Here is a 17,445-nt window from a genome sequence, read left to right on the forward strand (position 1 = left end):
CTCCTGCCAACCTAGCAGTTCGAAAGCACGTCAAAGTGCAAGTAGATAAATAGGAACCGCTCCGGCAGGAAGGTAAACGGCATTTCTGTGCGCTGCTATGGTTTGACAGAAGCGGCTTAGTCATGCTGGCCACATGACCCGGAAGCTGTCTACAGACAAACACCGGCTCCCTCAGCCCATAGAGCGAGATGAGCGCCGCAACCCCAGAGTCAGTCACGACTGGACCTAATGGTCAGGGGTCCCTTTACCTTTACCTTTTTAAGTGTGCTTAGATTACAGCCTATTTCCTTTATTAACATTCTGGGCAGGAAGATTGTTGGGTTTTTTATTCACAGTTATGGTTTTGAGGTGGGTTTTTAAAACTCTAAACAATACACTCATTTTCAAAAGGCAAAGTGTATGGGAATATTTTTCAAGCATATATTGAATCTTCCCGTAAATTGTAATCTAATACGTTAACATCTCATACAACATTCATGGTGGTACCCAGTAGGGATGGAGGTTTATGGGACATGTAAGCACTGCACTGAGCTGTAAACAGTTTAATCACAGCTCATTAGAGACAAGGGGGAAATGTTGACTTTACATTTTTATGAGAAGCTACCTGATTCCTGCTTCTCAAACCAATATGCAAATGAAGCTCAATTACCCTTCAAAGTTCTCGCATCTCTGAATTTTGTGAAGCAGTGCTTCAACCAGTGCGTACAAAAATTCATAAATAAAATGCATATATTAGTGAAGATGACATACAAAATGCATTACATTAGGGAAATGGCTTGCAAAAAATGTCGGGCCGGGTAATAAAACGGCATGTAAGTTTGTGTGTGTGTTAGAAGAAACTTGGCTGATGAATTTTCATGAGGATTTAAAAACAACAACAAAAAGCTAATTCCTGCAGAACTGAATGAAGAATGGAAAACCAAGAAGCAGGGAGAAATGGACATGAAATGTGGCGATCACCACAGACCATGCACATTTTAAAACGGATAATGTTGTATCTGTTTGTGAGAAGCCAAAGGAAATTTGAGGACAACAAAGAATTCTTACGACTCAAAGGTCTCATTACCAATGAAACATTCCAGTTCAAATTACAGTGGAATGGTGATTAGGATGTTCACTTGCTCCTTTCCTTCGCAAATCTTGCCCTGCTTTGGCGTATTTTACATCTATGGGCTCCTCCAGACACCCTATTTATTGAATGTTCATACTGATTTCCTTGCACGAAGCTTAGGTGCAAGTGAGATAATGTCCAGGCTTCCTTGGGCACCCTTTCTGTTTTGCTTACGGAAAGCTATTAAACAAGAAACATTCATCCTCGTTTGGTTGTTCTGTGTTGGTAGGTCTTCCCGTTCGCTATTCATTTATCCCAGACTTTTCAGGGTGTTTCTGTTGGACATTTGAGTCCAACAACTCGGCTTGAAGAAAAGGGGTTTGCATGGGGTTAAAACAGATAAATCAAGGGAACTCCAGATTCCTGGACTGCCTCTGTACTTTGACCTCTTCGCTGACCTCCCTATCTCATTGATGTTTAGACTGATACATCTTAGGTTGTATCCTTCTTGCAATTTCCTCCTCCTCCTCAAACTTCTCTCTCAGACCTCAACAGGAGCGGTCACCTTGGATCTTTCCTCTGAGAACAAAGGAACAAACACAGTTGCCTTTGGCTTCTCTAGATTAGTTAGGTTAGAACTAGAAACCTTTTATATCCAAGTTATGCATTTCCTAGAAATACTTTATTTTCTTACTCTACAAGCATATCTCTCTCTCTCTCTCTCTCTCTCTCTCTCTCTCTCTCTCAATGCCAAAGAGCTCTGACTCGTAATTGGACTCTCAGTCTTCCAGGAATGTCCCTGTCATTTTCCTAATCACAAAATATCATTTTATTTATTTTTTAAAGGCACAAAATATATCTTTTGTGTGCCAGAGGGACAGGGTGCTTATTCCATTTTAACTGCACAAACTCAAGTTTCTGATGTGCACTTGACTTCCTCCCACAAAATAATGGCATTCTGGAGGCAAGTTGTGTTGGCACTAACCAACTAACCAATGCAATGTAGGTCACATACTACAATATTATGCCAAACCTGCAGCTTTTTTGGGTTTTGTTTGTTTGCTTGTTGTTCAGGAGAGTTACGCATATCCGCCACAGCAGTTGTTTAAATTCTCTTATCACAGACTCTGGTTAAAACCACCTTGAAAATTCACACTCACCTGCAAAGCAAATATTTGCCTCATATAGTTTGCTGAGCAGCTGGCGGAGTTTTGCGCTAAACTCCTGAACTCTCAGGCTGGGGGTGGATCATTTCTGCTGCTGAAGCCAAGCCGGTTTGGCCCTCTCTTATTTCCAGGGAGCCAGATCTTATTTGTCCAGAAGGAGGAGGGACAGAGAGAAAAAAAGCAATGCAGAAGAATACAAAGAGCTCATATTGCTAAGGAAGGAGCTGGCTGTGGTCCTGCAGTTTGCTCAAAATGAACATTTGTACAGAGTTTTGCAAGTCAAATCTCTAGGGCTTTCTTCCTCCAATCAGTTCTGACCCTGTAGTACCCAACCACCACTTTCCCACACTTGTTGCAAAACTCACAATTTGAACTGCTAACTGAGCGATTGCAGAGGAATAGAGACCCATTTCTCTCTCTCTCTCTCTCTCTCTGTGTGTGTGTGTGTTAGGCTGCACACTATACCTTTAAACCACATCTGAAGCACATTATTTCCCTCAAGGGATTCTGGGCACTGTAGTTTGTTAAATGTTTCTGGGAACTGTAACGCTGTGAGAGGTAAACTACAGTGTCCAAAAATGTTTGAGAGAAAGAATGTGATTCAAATGTGCTTTAAAGGCATAATGCATGAGTAGGCAAACTAAGGCCCGGGGGCCGGATCTGGCCCAATCATCTTCTCAATCGGGCCTGTGGACGGTCCAGGAATCAGTGTGTTCTTACATGAGTAGAATGTGTCCTTTTATTTAAAATGCATCTCTGGGTTATTTGTGGGGCCTGTCTGGTGTTTATGCATGAGTAGAATGTGTGCTTTTATTTAAAATGCATCTCTGCACTTTAAATATTTTAAATATTTAAATATTTGTGGGACATAGGAATTTTTCTCCCCCTCAAAAGAATATAGTCCTGCCCCCCACAAGGTCTGAGGGACAGTGGACTGGCCCCCTGCTGAAAAACACTGCTTTACCTGATATAATGTGTATGCAGCCTTAGGGTTGCCAACCCCCCATGTTTGGTCCTTAGTCTCTAGAAATTGACCTTAGTTTCCAGGAATCTCCTGAGGCCATCCAACTGAGGTGAGTTGTCTCTATGGCAACAGGGCAACCTCTTTGGACATGCAGATGGCAGTATTTAACTGGCCAGCTCAGGCTATTATCTTACGAAGAAACTCATCTGACTGGCTCCGCAGGTTTCCTCTAAAAGAGTCTAACCTTACATACACCTGATCACAGGTTTGGAAGGGACCCATGTGTATCACCCAGGCTGACCCTGTAATGTGACTCATCGCAGGTTTACCACAGTATTTCCCACCAGTGAAGTTATATAAGTCGAGAGTGTGGAAACAAAATGCTTTCCTGGAATATTGCGTTATTCTGGAATTGCAACGAAATATACCTCGAGGGTTGCCAAAAGCAACCAGAAAACCAGAAAACATTTTGGCACCAGTTGGATCTGACACTTCCTACAAGGGACACAGGAAAAAAATCCCCAAGTAATTGTGTGTCAATTTTGTGCCACAGGGAATTAAACATTGTTACTTGCTTGATTTTTGCAATGAGAATTGTGAGACGTGAGGCAATTGCAACACCGTTCTCCAACATTCACAGTGTTTATCCTTATGCGACTGGCAATGCCTCTGGGAAACACAGGTCAATGCATCAGAAATCAAAGCAGCAAAAGGGGGTTGCAAATGCCATATAATCCACAGTTGCCTCAAGCATGGGATGAAAGCTTTGAGTTGTGATGTAGAAACACTCATCCACAAAGCAGAAAATGAGCTTTCCTCTTTGGATAAGGAGATGAATTCTCTTATGCCAGCATGGTGTAACGGTTAAGAGCGGTGGACTCGTAATCTGGTGAACTGGGTTTGATTCCCCGCTCCTCTACATGCAGCTGCTGGGTGACCTTGGGCCAGTCACACTTCTCTGAAGTCTCTCAGCCCCACTCACCTCACAGAGTGTTTGTTGTGGAGGAGGAAGGGAAAGGAGAATGTTAGCCGCTTTGAGACTCCTTCGGGTACTTATAAAGCAGGATATCAAATCCAAACTCTTCTTTTTGTTTGTGTTTTGAGTTTGTAGAAAAGGAGTAAAAAGATGTGCTTTCGCATGCAGCAGCAAGGTGGCGGTTACTTCTGCATGCTATTGAACACATACTCCATCATTCTGCCCAGACACTGAGGTCCAGCGCTGAGGGCCTTCTGGCGGTTCCCTCGCTGTGAGAAGCCAAGTTACAGGGAACCAGGCAGAGGGCCTTCTCCGTGGTGGCACCCGCCCTGTGGAACACCCTCCCACCAGATGTCAAAGAGATGTCAAAGAGAACAACAACTACCAGACTTTTAGAAGACATCTGAATGCAGCCCTGTTTAGGGAAGCTTTTAATGTTTAATAGACGATTGTATTTTAAATATTCTGTTGGAAGCTGCCCAGAGTGGCTGGGGAAACCCAGCAAGATGGGCAGGGTATAAATTCTTCTTCTTCTTCTTCTTCTTCTTCTTCTTCTTCTTCTTCTTCTTCTTCTTCTTCTGCAATGTTGACCAGCACTGAAAGCACACAGAAGAAGACTGTGTGAGCAGCGTTCTGTGAGGACGGACAAACAAATCTCTCCCTGCTAAAGATATTTACTTTCTGCACAACCTGATGCGAACCTTTCATGCTGCTGTGGGGGAACTGGAATCAGCAGCAGGCGGTGAAATTTTTCAGAGATGAACAGTTAGGGCCAGAGGTGCCAGCTTGCGAGGGCAATTGTGGTGGTGGTGGTGGGGACTGTTGTTGTGCACATGACTTCACAACATCCTGGCTCTACATGCATGAGCATCATGTCTCCCTCCCTAAGCCAGGCTATGGAACTGGCATTCAGCAGCACAGGGCATCTCGCAGTGAAGACTGAATACAGGCATTGCGGCTCGTAGTCTTACCCACCACCAATGTGTATCACCTCAGTATTGTCTACACTGACTGACAGCAGATTTTCTGGATTTCACACAGCCTTGCCTGGAGATGCCTGGGGTTGAATCTGGGATCTTCTGCATGCAGCGCTGCTGCTTCTTCTTCTTCTTCTTCTTCTTCTTCTTCTTCTTCTTCTTCTTCTTCTTCTTTTTTGGCGATCACTCATAGCCAAGTAAGACTGTCTTCCATAAACACGGTGTTAACAGTGAGTCCATAAGTGACTGTGGAGGCCAGTTCAGGATCCACACATCCTTCCACAGTGGGGACATAGGTTTCTGGGCAGGAGTTGATCATGGTGAGGGTTTGCCAAGCATGCCTTCCTCTTAGCACGTTTCTCCCTTGCTTTCTGAGTTCGAGTGTCTTCAAAGCCCATGACGCCTTTGGTAAAGGCTGTTCTCCAATTGGAGCGCTCACAGGCCAGTATTTCCCAGTTGTCGGTCTTTGTTGTTGTTTAGTCGTTTAGACGTGTCTGACTCTTCGTGACCCCATGGACCAGAGCACACCAGGCACTCCTGTCTTCCACTGCCTCCCGCAGTTTGACCAAACTCATGCTGGTACCTTTGAGAACACTGTCCAACCATCTCATCCTCTGTCATCCCCTTCTCCTTGTGCCCTCCATCTTTCCCAACATCAGGGTCTTTTCCAGGGAGTTTTCTCTTCTCATGAGGTGGCCAAAGTATTGGAGCCTCAGCTTCAGGATCTGTCCTTCCAGTGAGCACTAAGGGCTGATTTCCTTCAGAATGGATAGGTTTGATCTTCTTGCAGTCCATGGGACTCTCAAGAGTCTCCTCCAGCACCATAATTCAAAAGCATCAATTCTTCGGCGATCAGCCTTCTTTATGGTCCAGCTCTGTTGGTCTTTATACTACATTTTTTTAGATTTGCCTTGAGAGAGTCTTTGAACCTCTTCTGTTGACCACCAGCATTACGCTTTCCATTTCTAAGTTCAGAATAGAGCAGTTGCTTTGGAGGACGATAATCAGGCATCCGCACAACATGACCGGTCCAACACATAATGACATCTGCCTACAGATCTACAAAGAACGTGCAAACTAAGGCTAAATAAAGTGTCTGTTGGTGGTAGTTTTCTATCTCTAGCTCAAAATATTTTAAAGCCTGAAACAGAAGAGCATATGGCAGGTGATGAAGGATTTCGCTAGTAATCTGTAGACCAGTGTCAAATAGGAGAAAGAAGTGTTTACATTTGTCACTAAGATTAGCTTCTGTGTTAGCCAGCAGTGTTGTGTTACTGTTTCTGAAGATGCCCAAAGTCCGCTAACAGATCCCCGATCAGCAGATGCTTTTACAGACTTATTTTGAGAGTTAGCCAACACTTTTGTTGGTGTTCTGATGATGGATTCTTTTCTGGGGGTGGGGGAGGGGAAGGGGAAGATGGGTTGGCACGAAAGTCAGCCGATTTCTGGACCCCCGACAGCAGCATGGATAAAAGCTCATTGTCTAACATAAATAGCGCATGACATGATTATTGGAAATAAGAGCAAGAAGCTGACCTCATGGCTTCTTCTCAGAAAAAAGAGAACATTAAAAATAAAGTCTTTTAAGCAGTTCTCCCACTTTAAAAAACAAAACAAAACTTGTTTGTTTCTGCTTGCAGCCTGACCCCATAAGCTGCTACCCCAGAGGAGGAGATGGTTGTCGTAGGCAGACTTATTGAAGTGTACTTCTGATAGCAAGGAGTCAGTTCCTCACTCTGCATGTTGACATGAGCTTCCTGGGGGTCAGGGTGGGATACAATACATTTCTCTGCTGTTGTTTTGTCACTGGTGGAAATTGCAGTAGTCTGATGAGGAATAAAGTCCTCATTTCAGCTTGCTGCAATGCGAAAAATGCATGCGATCGGAAATATTTTGGACTGACAGCTACTTGTCAATGTGCAATGCTACAAACATTTTTCACGCTTCCCCTTCAGACTCCCCCTGCCCCCTCGCTTTCAGCAAATTCAGTTGAAAATCGCGATAATAGAACTTAAAGCCGTTATATTTTCCCCTTGCTTAAAAAGGAAGAAGAAGACATCTCAGAGAGATATTTAATGAGACAACAGATGGATTCAGTTGACTTACCGAGCCTGAATCTTGTGGTTCCTGTCCTATGAATGGTTCCCTGGGGCATAAAAGCGCATGAAATGCTCTTAAATAGCTTCCCAAGCGCCTTGTTTGTGACCAACCTTTGCTATTCTGCCAGTACTGCCTCAGGGGGAACCAATCTGAAGGAGCCCATTACCAACAAAAATAACTGAGTCAGTCCAAGCACACTGCTCTGTCACCGGGGGGCATCAGACGCACCGATGCATTATGGGATACAGGAGGTCCACAGAGCAACAGAGCATGAGTGGTGGCATGTGGCAAGCTGTAGAAGGGAAATAAAGGACAGAGCTGCAGCTCAGGATGGGAAAATAAATCCAGAACTGCAATTGTTTATCTGTGTACAGCCCATCTCGCCCTGAAAGCTTGCAGCCAAGAACTTTTCTCCTTTCCATTAAAATAGAATGTTTCAAAAGGATAAAGTTCAAGGACTAGATTACATTTACCCTGCCATCAAAATAAGGCCAGAGAAATAGTTCTTGCGATGTTTGCTAAATATTTACTTTTGCTGGCTTACTATGGGGAGATTTATTTGTGTGTTATACTTATGGGCCTCTCTGCTGCTCACATCCTTGTACATGAAAACACCCCACTTTACATCCTCACAAGAACCCCGGAAAGTAGGATAGGCTGAGCTCCCAGCTCTATTTACCGTATTTTTTGCTCTTATAAGACTCACTTTTTCCCTCCTAAAAAGTAAGAGGAAATGTGTGTGCGTCTTATGGAGTGAATGCAGGCTGCGCAGCTATCCCAGAAGCCAGAACAGCAAGAGGGATTGCTGCTTTCACTGTGCAGCGATCCCTCTTGCTGTTCTGGCTTCTGAGATTCAGAATATTTTTTTTCTTGTTTTCCACCTCCAAAAACTAGGTGTGTCTTGTGGTCTGGTGCGTCTTATAGAGCGAAAAATACGGTGCATATTTCATAAAGTTTATACAACCCGGATTGTAAAGAACCTCAAAGCGGTTTACGAAAAAAGGGGAATCAAGAAAAATTCACAACCCTACTTTAAAACAGACAAGGGTTAAAATACTAAAGCAGATTAAAATCACCTCAACTTTCTAAGCATCTACAGTAAGTAGGGTTGCCTGAACGAGAACGTTTTTATCAGGTGCCCAAATGAATAAAGTAAAGGCCCCTGTTTGATCTCAATAGGCAGGGAGTTCCAAAGTATAGGTTCTGCCACACTGAACACTTCTGTTTGTGGGATTTGTGGCCAAAAGTGGTGCAACTGGTCAGATTAGATGGTTTTATAAATGAGAACTAGACGACTTCATAGTGAACTGTGGATATTAGCCCTGATGGCTAAAAACTGAGCCCTCATCACCTAGAAGCAGTATATTGTTATGTATCACCCCAATCTCTAAGGAGTGTTCATGTTTCCTTTGGAAATGAGACACAGTGGACACTGTGCATTTATGACATATGGTTTATTTACACACATATACAACCTGAGCCTGTGATGGAGGGTTTCAAAGCATTATACTCCAAGTGGGTCCTGCTTCTCCCATTGCTGAAGCCTCCAGTTGGAAACAGGCAGTCCACATTGTGCTCTGGCGCCCCGCCCCAGCTAGCCGCATTTAACAAACTGACACTCCTTTTCCTCAATCACGCCACAGCCAACTGAAATCCTGGAACTTCCTCCTAACAAAAACTCTGGCATTTTTCTTCTGCTAACTACTCAGAGCTCAAGGCAGGGCTCCACCCATTTCTAATCGCCCATCACCTTCCTTTGTTCTCCATAGTAGTTCTTCTCCCAGGCAATTTCCTGAGAATGGAAAAACTGGTCTGGCCTGAATTTTAGCACTTTGTTCAATCCAGCATCCGGCAGCCTATTTCAATGCTCCAAGCACTGATTAAACTCCAACACCCACTTGACCTAGGAATTTAGGGGAGTCAAGGCACCCACAAACTCATAACAGTATTACAATTATCGGATGCAAGACAAATGACAGGGGATAGCTATCTCCGTCATGGCTGATCCAGGGTACTCTGGTCCAAGCCTGCAAGTCAGTAATATGAAAGAGAAAAAGAAGCAGAGCGACCTGTGTTGAACTTTCTATGATTCTTATCCAAGCTGAAAGTGTAACAGAAGTGATGCGAAGAGAGCGATTCGTCAAAGGGAGAAAAAGGAACTGGGTTATCCAACAGAACCTCTTTCTGTTTCTATTTTCTGTTTTCTTAAGAAACACTTTCCTTATCTGCTTTTGACTTTCAAAACAGTGTGGCATGCTTCCCTCTTCTCCGATAAGTCCATGGGCAGTGCTGAAAGGCCTGGCTACTTTTTTTTAAAAAAAATATTATTGACCATTTCAACACATCAAAATATATCATATTCATTATTTTCCCCCTTCCCCCCACCTCCCCCCACCCCCCATCAAGCCCTCCCTCCCCCCCAACTTCCCTCAGCTCCCCCCTCTGATTTTCAACACATATTATTCTCTGCATACTGTAAAATTGTATAAATCCTTATCTACTATGTTTACAATCAATAAATTTGTGTATGTTTATTCAAAACCTGCTAAGGAGTCCAATTCATTCTGCTGTCTTTTTAAGTAATTTGTAAAAAGTTCCCATTCTTCTTTGAAGTCACAGTTGTCCTTATCTCACAGTTTAGGTATACGTTAGTTAAGCCAATTCTGCACAGTTCATCCATTTCTCTTGCCAGTGTTCTTTTGTCGAGATTTCCTCATTCTTCCATCCTTGTGCTATCAAGACTCTTGCCGCTGTTGTTGCATACATAAATAAATAAATAGATTCTTTATTTTCCTTGGCAGGTCTTGTCCTACAATCCGAAAGGCCTGGCTACTTTTGCACAAATGAGGCATATGGTGCCTCTGTAATACAGGTAACTTGCAACTTCCGTGCATTTAATTTGTGCACATTCAAATTTACATATTTAGCAAAAAAGCATAAATATTTTTAAGGGGGCAGGCACCCAGGAAAACAGACTTGGGTGATCCCACCCACCACTGAGATCACCCCCGCTGATTTCAGGGTGGTGGGTTCAAGCTCTGTGTTGGGCAATAGATTCTTGCATTGCAAACGGTTGGGTTAGGTGACCCTCGTGGTCCCTTCCGACTGTACAATTCTATGACCTGTAACTCAGGCTCAAGGCTCCGCATGCTGCATCGCAGGGGGGTCAGACTAGATGACTTTGGGGGAACCCTTTACTATTTTACGACTCTTCGTTGCTTTCAGGTCATCGCCAAAGGGGAGAGCTGCCCGCAGGTCAGCGCAAGAGCGCAATCGGGAAAGTGTGGCAGGCGCGCGCGCTTGGGCATCACACGCGAGCGCGCACTCTCCACCCTCCACCCCACCCCCCAAGGGCAATGAATTCCCGGTTCGAGGGGGCCCGGGGCCTCTCGTGCCCAGATGACAAGTAGCCCGGGTGGGTGGATGAAGGCGCAAATCTGGGTTGGGGTGGGGCTGGCTAGTGGTACCCAGGAAAGTGCCGCCGCCTCCGAGGATGGCGAGGATGCCGCCCCCCCCCACGCCCGTCAGCCCCCACCCCTTTTGGGGGTGTGTCTCCCCCTCCCCTCCTCATATCCCCCCTGCGAGAGAGACGCAGGCAGCCAGGCGCGCCCTCTCCCTTTGTCTCTGGCGCCGGGGAAGCTCCGGAGGCTGCGAGAGGCGGACGGCAGCCGCAGACTCCACCTCTTCCTCGAGGGGAAGCCCTCCTCCCGGCCTGCCCAGTCCTCCTGCCGCCGCCGATCGCGCTCCTGCCGCCTGCCTCCTCTCGCAGGTGTAACAGCACCAGGGACCCCCGGGCCGGACCGACGCCGAGACGCCTCCGCGCTCCTCTTCCTTCCCAGCTTTTCGGTAGGAGGGTCTCTGGGGTCTCTCTCTCGGTTTGGGTTCCTTCCTCGCTGCGGCGCCTCCCCCGCCTTAAAGCCCTGCATCTCCTCCCCCACCCGTTCCAGCACAGCCCACCTACCCCCCCTCTCCATCTCCATCCATCCCTGTCCGTTTTCCTCACCTCCACAATCCGCCCAGATAAGCCTTATCAATTGTCCTGATTATCACCATCGCGCTTTTGTAGCAACCGTGCGCGCGCGCGTGTGTGTAGCAAATTGCAATTGCCAGGAGAAAGTCCCGGGGATTTCCTGCTGGCGACCCGCACCCGCCTCCCGCCTTGCTGAATTGCTGCCCCGTGCTCCATCGAAAGGGCGCCTCTCCGTTTGATGAGCCCTCTGCTTAATTGCTTACATTGGGAGGATCGTTGCTTTTTGCTGGCTGCACACCTGAGAGGCGGCCTTATCGCTCCCTGGTTCTGCTCTTGGAAATTCCCTTTAATTCTTCCTCCTTCCTGCTGCCACTTGAATCAAGCGATTGCCCGTCCAAAAAAAAAAGCGAGACAGAAAAGAACCCACGCTCCGCCGGTGCACCAGTTTCCATCTTTCCATCAGGCTGCACCAATGCTGCTTACAAAGCATCATTCAGCCATATTCACTATTTCCCTTTACCTGCTCGCATCCCCTTGGCTTGATAACTGGGCTGCTGAATGCCTCTTAAGGGATGCTCTCCTTGTTTTTAGAAGTGCTCCTTTATAGCAGCCCCCATAGTGCCTAGGTCGGCTGTCTGTGTCCCTTTTACTCCCAAAAGCACCAGAAGCGTCTGCAGAGCCTGTTTTTTAAATTTTGCATCTACCAGCCCTAGGTGGTGATCGCGACAGGGGATCCATAATAACAATAAATAATGTGGTTTCTGCTGTGTTTTTGTAAAGGGCTGGGTAGGCAGGCTACTGATGCAGACCAAGCCATGTGGTCCCTATTGTTTCCGCTAGCAGTGCCTGTTCCCCATGACAGCTGACAGTTTGGGTGTTGCAGAGGGAGGGCTTGTGTTGTCAGGCTCAATAGAATGGCAATATTTGCCTTCGCTTGGGTGTCCCCAGGTTCACACATGTGACTTTTGCACATGGGAGTGAATAGCAGCCATTTGTCCCATAAGATAGAAAGCATAGGGTATGCATGGGACACGGGTGGCGCTGTGGGTAAAAGCTTCAGCGCCTAGGGCTTGCCGATCTAAAGGTCGGCGGTTCGAATCCCCGCAGCGGGTTGCGCTCCCGCTGCTCGGTCCCAGCGCCTGCCAACCTAGCAGTTCGAAAGCACCTCCGGGTGCAAGTAGATAAATAGGGACCGCTTACCAGCGGGAAGGTAAACGGCGTTCCGTGTGCTGCGCTGGCTCGCCAGATGCAGCTTTGTCACACTGGCCACGTGACCCGGAAATGTCTCCGGACAGCGCTGGCCCCCGGCCTCTTGAGTGAGATGGGCGCACCAACCCCAGAGTCTGTCAAGACTGGCCCGTACGGGCAGGGGTACCTTTACCTTTACCTTTATAGGGTATGCAATTTTTGAGGATACCACTGGAGCATAAAGATAAATTTACTGCATGCCCCTTGTGACCTCAGCTTAGGAACATAGGATTTTGCCTTGTACCAAGACAGATTCTTAAGGGACGTGGGTGGCACTGTGGGTTAAACTACAGAGCCTAGGTCTTGCCGATCAGAAGGTCGGCGGTTCGAATCCCCGCGATGGGGTGTGCTCCCGTTGCTCGGTCCCTGCTCCTGCCAACCTAGCAGTTCGAAAGCATGTCAAAGTGCAAGAAGATAAATAGGTACCGCTCCGGCGGGAAGGTAAACGGCGTTTCTGTGCGCTGCTCTGGTTCGCCAGAAGCGGCTTAGTCATGCTGGCCACATGACCCAGAAGCTGTACGCCGGCTCCCTCGGCCAATAAAGCGAGATGAGCGCCGCAACCCCAGAGTTGGCCATGACTGGACCTAGTGGTCAGGGGTCCCTTTACCTTTAAGACAGATTCTTGGTCCATCTAACTCAGTACTGTCAACACAGCCTGGTAGCAGTTCTCTAGGGTTTCAGCAAGGGTTTGTTTCCCAGCCATAGCAGGATATGCTGGCGACTGATCCTGCATGCAAAGCAGATGCCATACTGCTGAGCCCTTCCCTGTGCCTTACTATCTGCAAAGGTTAGAGCTGGCTCCAGAGGCTGACAGGTTCGCACATTTTTTAGGGGTCCCAGATTTGACACCACCCTAACAGAACTGAAACAACCAGAGGAAATTCTCAATTCTCTTGGAACACTTTGCCCACTGGTTAATCTGTGTAATAGAATGTTGGGAACTGTATTGATATATGTTGTTCTTGGCATCTGTCTGTCTCGAGAGACCATGGAGTCAAACTGCTGGAGAGATCACAGCGGCTGCTGTGGCTGCAGAAACCGGTAACTCGTGACTGCCACCACCTCCTGTGTTGTTTTTGTTGCATTAGCAGCAAAGTGACCTCCCTGGAGCGCAAGCCTGGGCAGTGTGTATGGAGGTCCTGGGCTGCCCAGATGACAAGACCCTCCTCTCGGCTTCACTGATGCGGTCCAAAGGAACGCAGAGCAACGCATTTGGCTCCAGCTTGGCTGCAGGAGTTGTCAGAAGGAGGCGTACAAGACGCCATCCAGCTTTCTTAGCGACTCCCCTCCAGATTTGTGTAGGGTTTACACCTTAGCTTTTTCTTCTTCCAAAGATGTCCTGCAAGGAAGCAGAGGTTTAGGACCAGAGTTTTCCTTCTTCTAAATGGGCTACCTTCCTAGGTTGACGAGCCCCATCTGCCCCGCACTTGCCTCTACAGCAGCCTTTCTCAACCTATGGGTCCCCAGATCTTGTTGAACTACAACTCCCATCACCCCTAGCTAGCAAGACCAGAGCTCGGGGATGGCGGGAGTTGTAGTCCAACAACATCTGGGGACCCACAGGTTGAGAACCGCTGCTCTACAGCATGTGCAGAAACAGCCTTCTTGACCATTGGACCCACTATTGGTCTCATCCACTCAATCTGCCATTACCTGTCTTCTATACAGGGCAAGTCCCTAACTCACCAAGGCTTTGAGACCCATCAGCTACCCTCACCTGGTTTAACCTGGCTAGCTGAAGCTGTTTCCTGGGGTGAGAACTGAGAGCAGGGTAGGCACCAAAGGTGGACCAACTCCTCTAGAAGGAGCACGCCGTGTCCCCACCAGAGGTACTATCCCTCCCCTAGCAGCCCATGTACCCCATATACAGTATACCGTATTTTTCCATGTATGAGACTAGGTTTTTTTTTTTAAACCAAAAAATAAGGTTTAAAATTGGGGCTCATCTTATATACGGGTAGTGCTGAGGGGTGTTTTCTTAATTTGGAGTCCCCAAAATAGGGGGCATCTTATACATGGGGGCGTCTTATACATGGAAAAATACGGTATATTGGCACTTTAAGAATAGGAGAGCTGGTCCTTGCCCCAGGGGGCTTACAATGTAGAAAAGCAGCAGAAGGGAGACAACAGAGAAGGAGTGGGCGGAGGAGAAAACTGGGAGAAAATGTGATTATTGTAGTTGAGCCTCCTTACAATAGGATATGGGAACAGGGTGGGTGTTGTGCTAAAAGCTATACATTAAACTGGAGGGAGCCGTTCTTTCCTTTTGTCATGTGGCTAACAGTCCACTTATGTCATGAATGAATTGCGAGACTTTTGACGCAGGCAAGAATCCGCCCCCCCTTTCCACACAGATTTCTTGCCTGAATATGACTACGGTATTTTTCTTTTCAATAGGAACACGTGGAATAAACGTTGTGCCATGTATTGGCTGCCCTCTTATCCTCCGTTGCAACGTTTTCTTTTGAAATCTGTAAGATACCGTATTTTTCGCTCTATAAGACGCACCAGACCACAAGACGCACCTAGTTTTTGGAGGAGGAAAACAAGAAAAAAAATATTCTGAATCTCAGAAGCCAGAACAGCAAGAGGGATCGCTGTGCAGTGAAAGCAGCAATCCCTCTTGCTGTTCTGGCTTCTGGGATAGCTGCGCAGCCCGCATTCGCTCCATAAGACGCACACACATTTCCCCTTACTTTTTAGGAGGGGAAAAAGTGAGTCTTATAGAGCAAAAAATACAGTAACAGTTTCCTGTTCAGTTATGTTACTTTGAATGCATACTTTATGCATTTGAATGTGATTTGACTTTCTTCACTAATGTTTTTGTTCTGGGTTGTTTTACTTGATGTTTTAATATGTGGTGTAAACTGTTTCGAGATTATTTGCCCTTAAAGATATAAAGAGGTATGTTGTTGTTGTTGTTGATGATGATGATGTTATGCAGCTGAACACCCTAGACTAGGGTTTCATGAACCTGTGGCCCTCCAAATATTGTCCAGCTCCAACTCCCAAACTCCCGTATGCCCCAGCCAGCAGGATCAATGGTTAGGAGCTAGAATCCAACACCGTCTGAATGGCCACAAGTATCCCATCCCAACCCTAGCCCCACTCCACATCGAGGCCATTCCCCCCAAAATTGCCCTCCAGCCAGTTACATATATTTAAGACTTCATCACCTACCTCTAAATTGTAGATTTGGGAACGCTTGTTATTAAAGAAATAGCTTAGCTTCCCAAATGGAATCCCATGAATCAGTTGCCTTTTTAGTATATCCCATCTCATCCAAATGGATCAGGCTGGGTTGTATTCTGAAACAATATGAAAAAGCTTCCTTGTCCCTCAAGGTCACGGACGGAACAGCTTTTACGGAGGCTTCACACATGCAAGTTAATCGGCTTATGGCTTCGATATCCAGTGTTGACTTGCTATGTGTGAACGAGACCTCGCAGACACAACAGCCCACAGGAAACTTTAATTAGCCCCTCAAACACAATGATTTTCAACTGGAGTATGTTCATGCATGTGGCTTCCAGTCTCCAGGGACTGGTTCATGCCTGTATATAATCGATCTTTGTACAGTTGGAGACTAGCAACAGAATGTGTGAATGCCATTGAAAAAATGTGATGTGTGGGCTGAGATGAAATTTGCATCTCTGGGGTATATATATATATATATATATATGTGTATATGACAGCCGATTCACACATGGAAGTCCTGGATGCTGCAGTTGGTGCCGTGGGGCTAGAATTTTCCCATTGCTGTGTTCCCCTGGGAAGATGTTTCTATATCTAAAGATACAGTGGTACCTCGGGTTAAGTACTTAATTTGTTCCGGAGGTCCGTACTTAACCTGAAACTGTTCTTAACCTGAAGCACCACTTCAGCTAATGGGGCCTCCCTGCTGCCGCCGTGCTGCCAGAGCACGATTTCTGTTCTCATCCTGAAGCAAAGTTCTTAACCTGAAGCACTGTTTCTGGGTTACTGTGACTGTAGAGGCCAATTCTAGATCCACACGTCCTTCCACTGTGGGGACATAGGTTTCCGGGCAGGAGTTGAACATGGTGAGGGTTTGCCAAGCGTGCCTTCCTCTTAGCACGTTTCTCCCTTTTGTCCTGAGTTTGAGCGTCTTCAAAGCCCATGACACCTTTGGTAAAGGCTGTTCTTTGACAGGAGCGCTCACAGGCCAGTGTTTCCAAGTTGTCGGTGTTTATACTACATTTTTTAAGATTTGTCTTGAGAGAGTCTTTGGACCTCTTTTGTTGACCACCAGCATTACGCTTACCATTTTAAAGTTCAGAATAGAGTACAGTGGTACCTCAGGTTAAGTACTTAATTCGTTCCGGAGGTCCGTACTTAACCTGAAACTGTTCTTAACCTGAAGGACCACTTTAGCTAATGGGGCCTCCTGCTGCTGCCGCGCCGCCGGAGCACGATTTCTGTTCTCATCCTGAAGCAAAGTTCTTAACCTGAAGCACTATTTCTCGGTTAGCGGGGTCTGTAACCTGAAGCGTATGGAACCTGAAGCGTATGTAACCTGAGGTACCACTGTAGTTGCTTTGGAAGACGATAATCAATGCATCAGCATTGTCTACACCAGGAGTCAGCAAGGTTTAGCTCGCCTGGGCCGCCGGTTCACTCCAGCGGAGATCCCTCCATGGGCCGAAGTGAGCGCGAGCACACACGGCCACAATTTCTGGCGTCTGCATCTGCGCAGACGCGATTTCCGGCACCGCGGAAGTGAGTCCCCGTACTGTGCTGTGCCGGTTTAGCGCAGCGCGCAGGGATTCGCCAAGCAGGTGGCTCAGTTCGGGGGTGGCTCAGGGGCCGGTTAAATGACCCACGTGGGCTGCTTGCCGACCCCTGGTGTACACACTGATGCTTCTGGATCTGCCATCCTTTGACACAGAGGCCCTAAGCTATGTAATTCCCACAGGAGTGCACCTGACATCTTCAGTACTGTATACAATTTTCACCAAACGCTGAAGACACACTT

The 17,445-nt window shown here is 46.8% G+C and overlaps 1 protein-coding gene and 1 long non-coding RNA gene across 15 annotated transcripts in view; one reads left to right on the top strand and one right to left on the bottom strand.

Moving 5' to 3' along the window:
• The window catches only part of LOC309350483, a 300,644-nt gene that overhangs the window by 282,873 nt on the left and 326 nt on the right, over nucleotides 1–17,445 (bottom strand). The gene's annotated exons all lie outside the window — the stretch shown is intronic.
• The window catches only part of TMEM150C (transmembrane protein 150C), a 53,433-nt gene that overhangs the window by 5,518 nt on the left and 30,470 nt on the right, over nucleotides 1–17,445 (top strand). For 2 of the 14 annotated variants that reach the window (XM_081877253.1, XM_081877269.1), the window contains exon 1: nucleotides 10,036–10,097. The exons of 7 other annotated variants lie outside the window; for them this stretch is intronic. The gene's annotated coding sequence lies outside the window, so the exon portion shown is untranslated. Of the gene's footprint in view, nucleotides 1–10,035; nucleotides 10,098–10,853; nucleotides 11,081–17,445 lie in introns of those variants that run through there. 5 more of the 14 variants (XM_081877264.1, XM_081877267.1, XM_081877270.1 and 2 more) reach the window with 5 other exon arrangements.

This window comes from Podarcis erhardii (assembly GCF_964252035.2).
Source record: "Podarcis erhardii genome assembly, chromosome: 9".
Taxonomy (NCBI): Eukaryota; Metazoa; Chordata; class Lepidosauria; order Squamata; family Lacertidae; genus Podarcis; species Podarcis erhardii.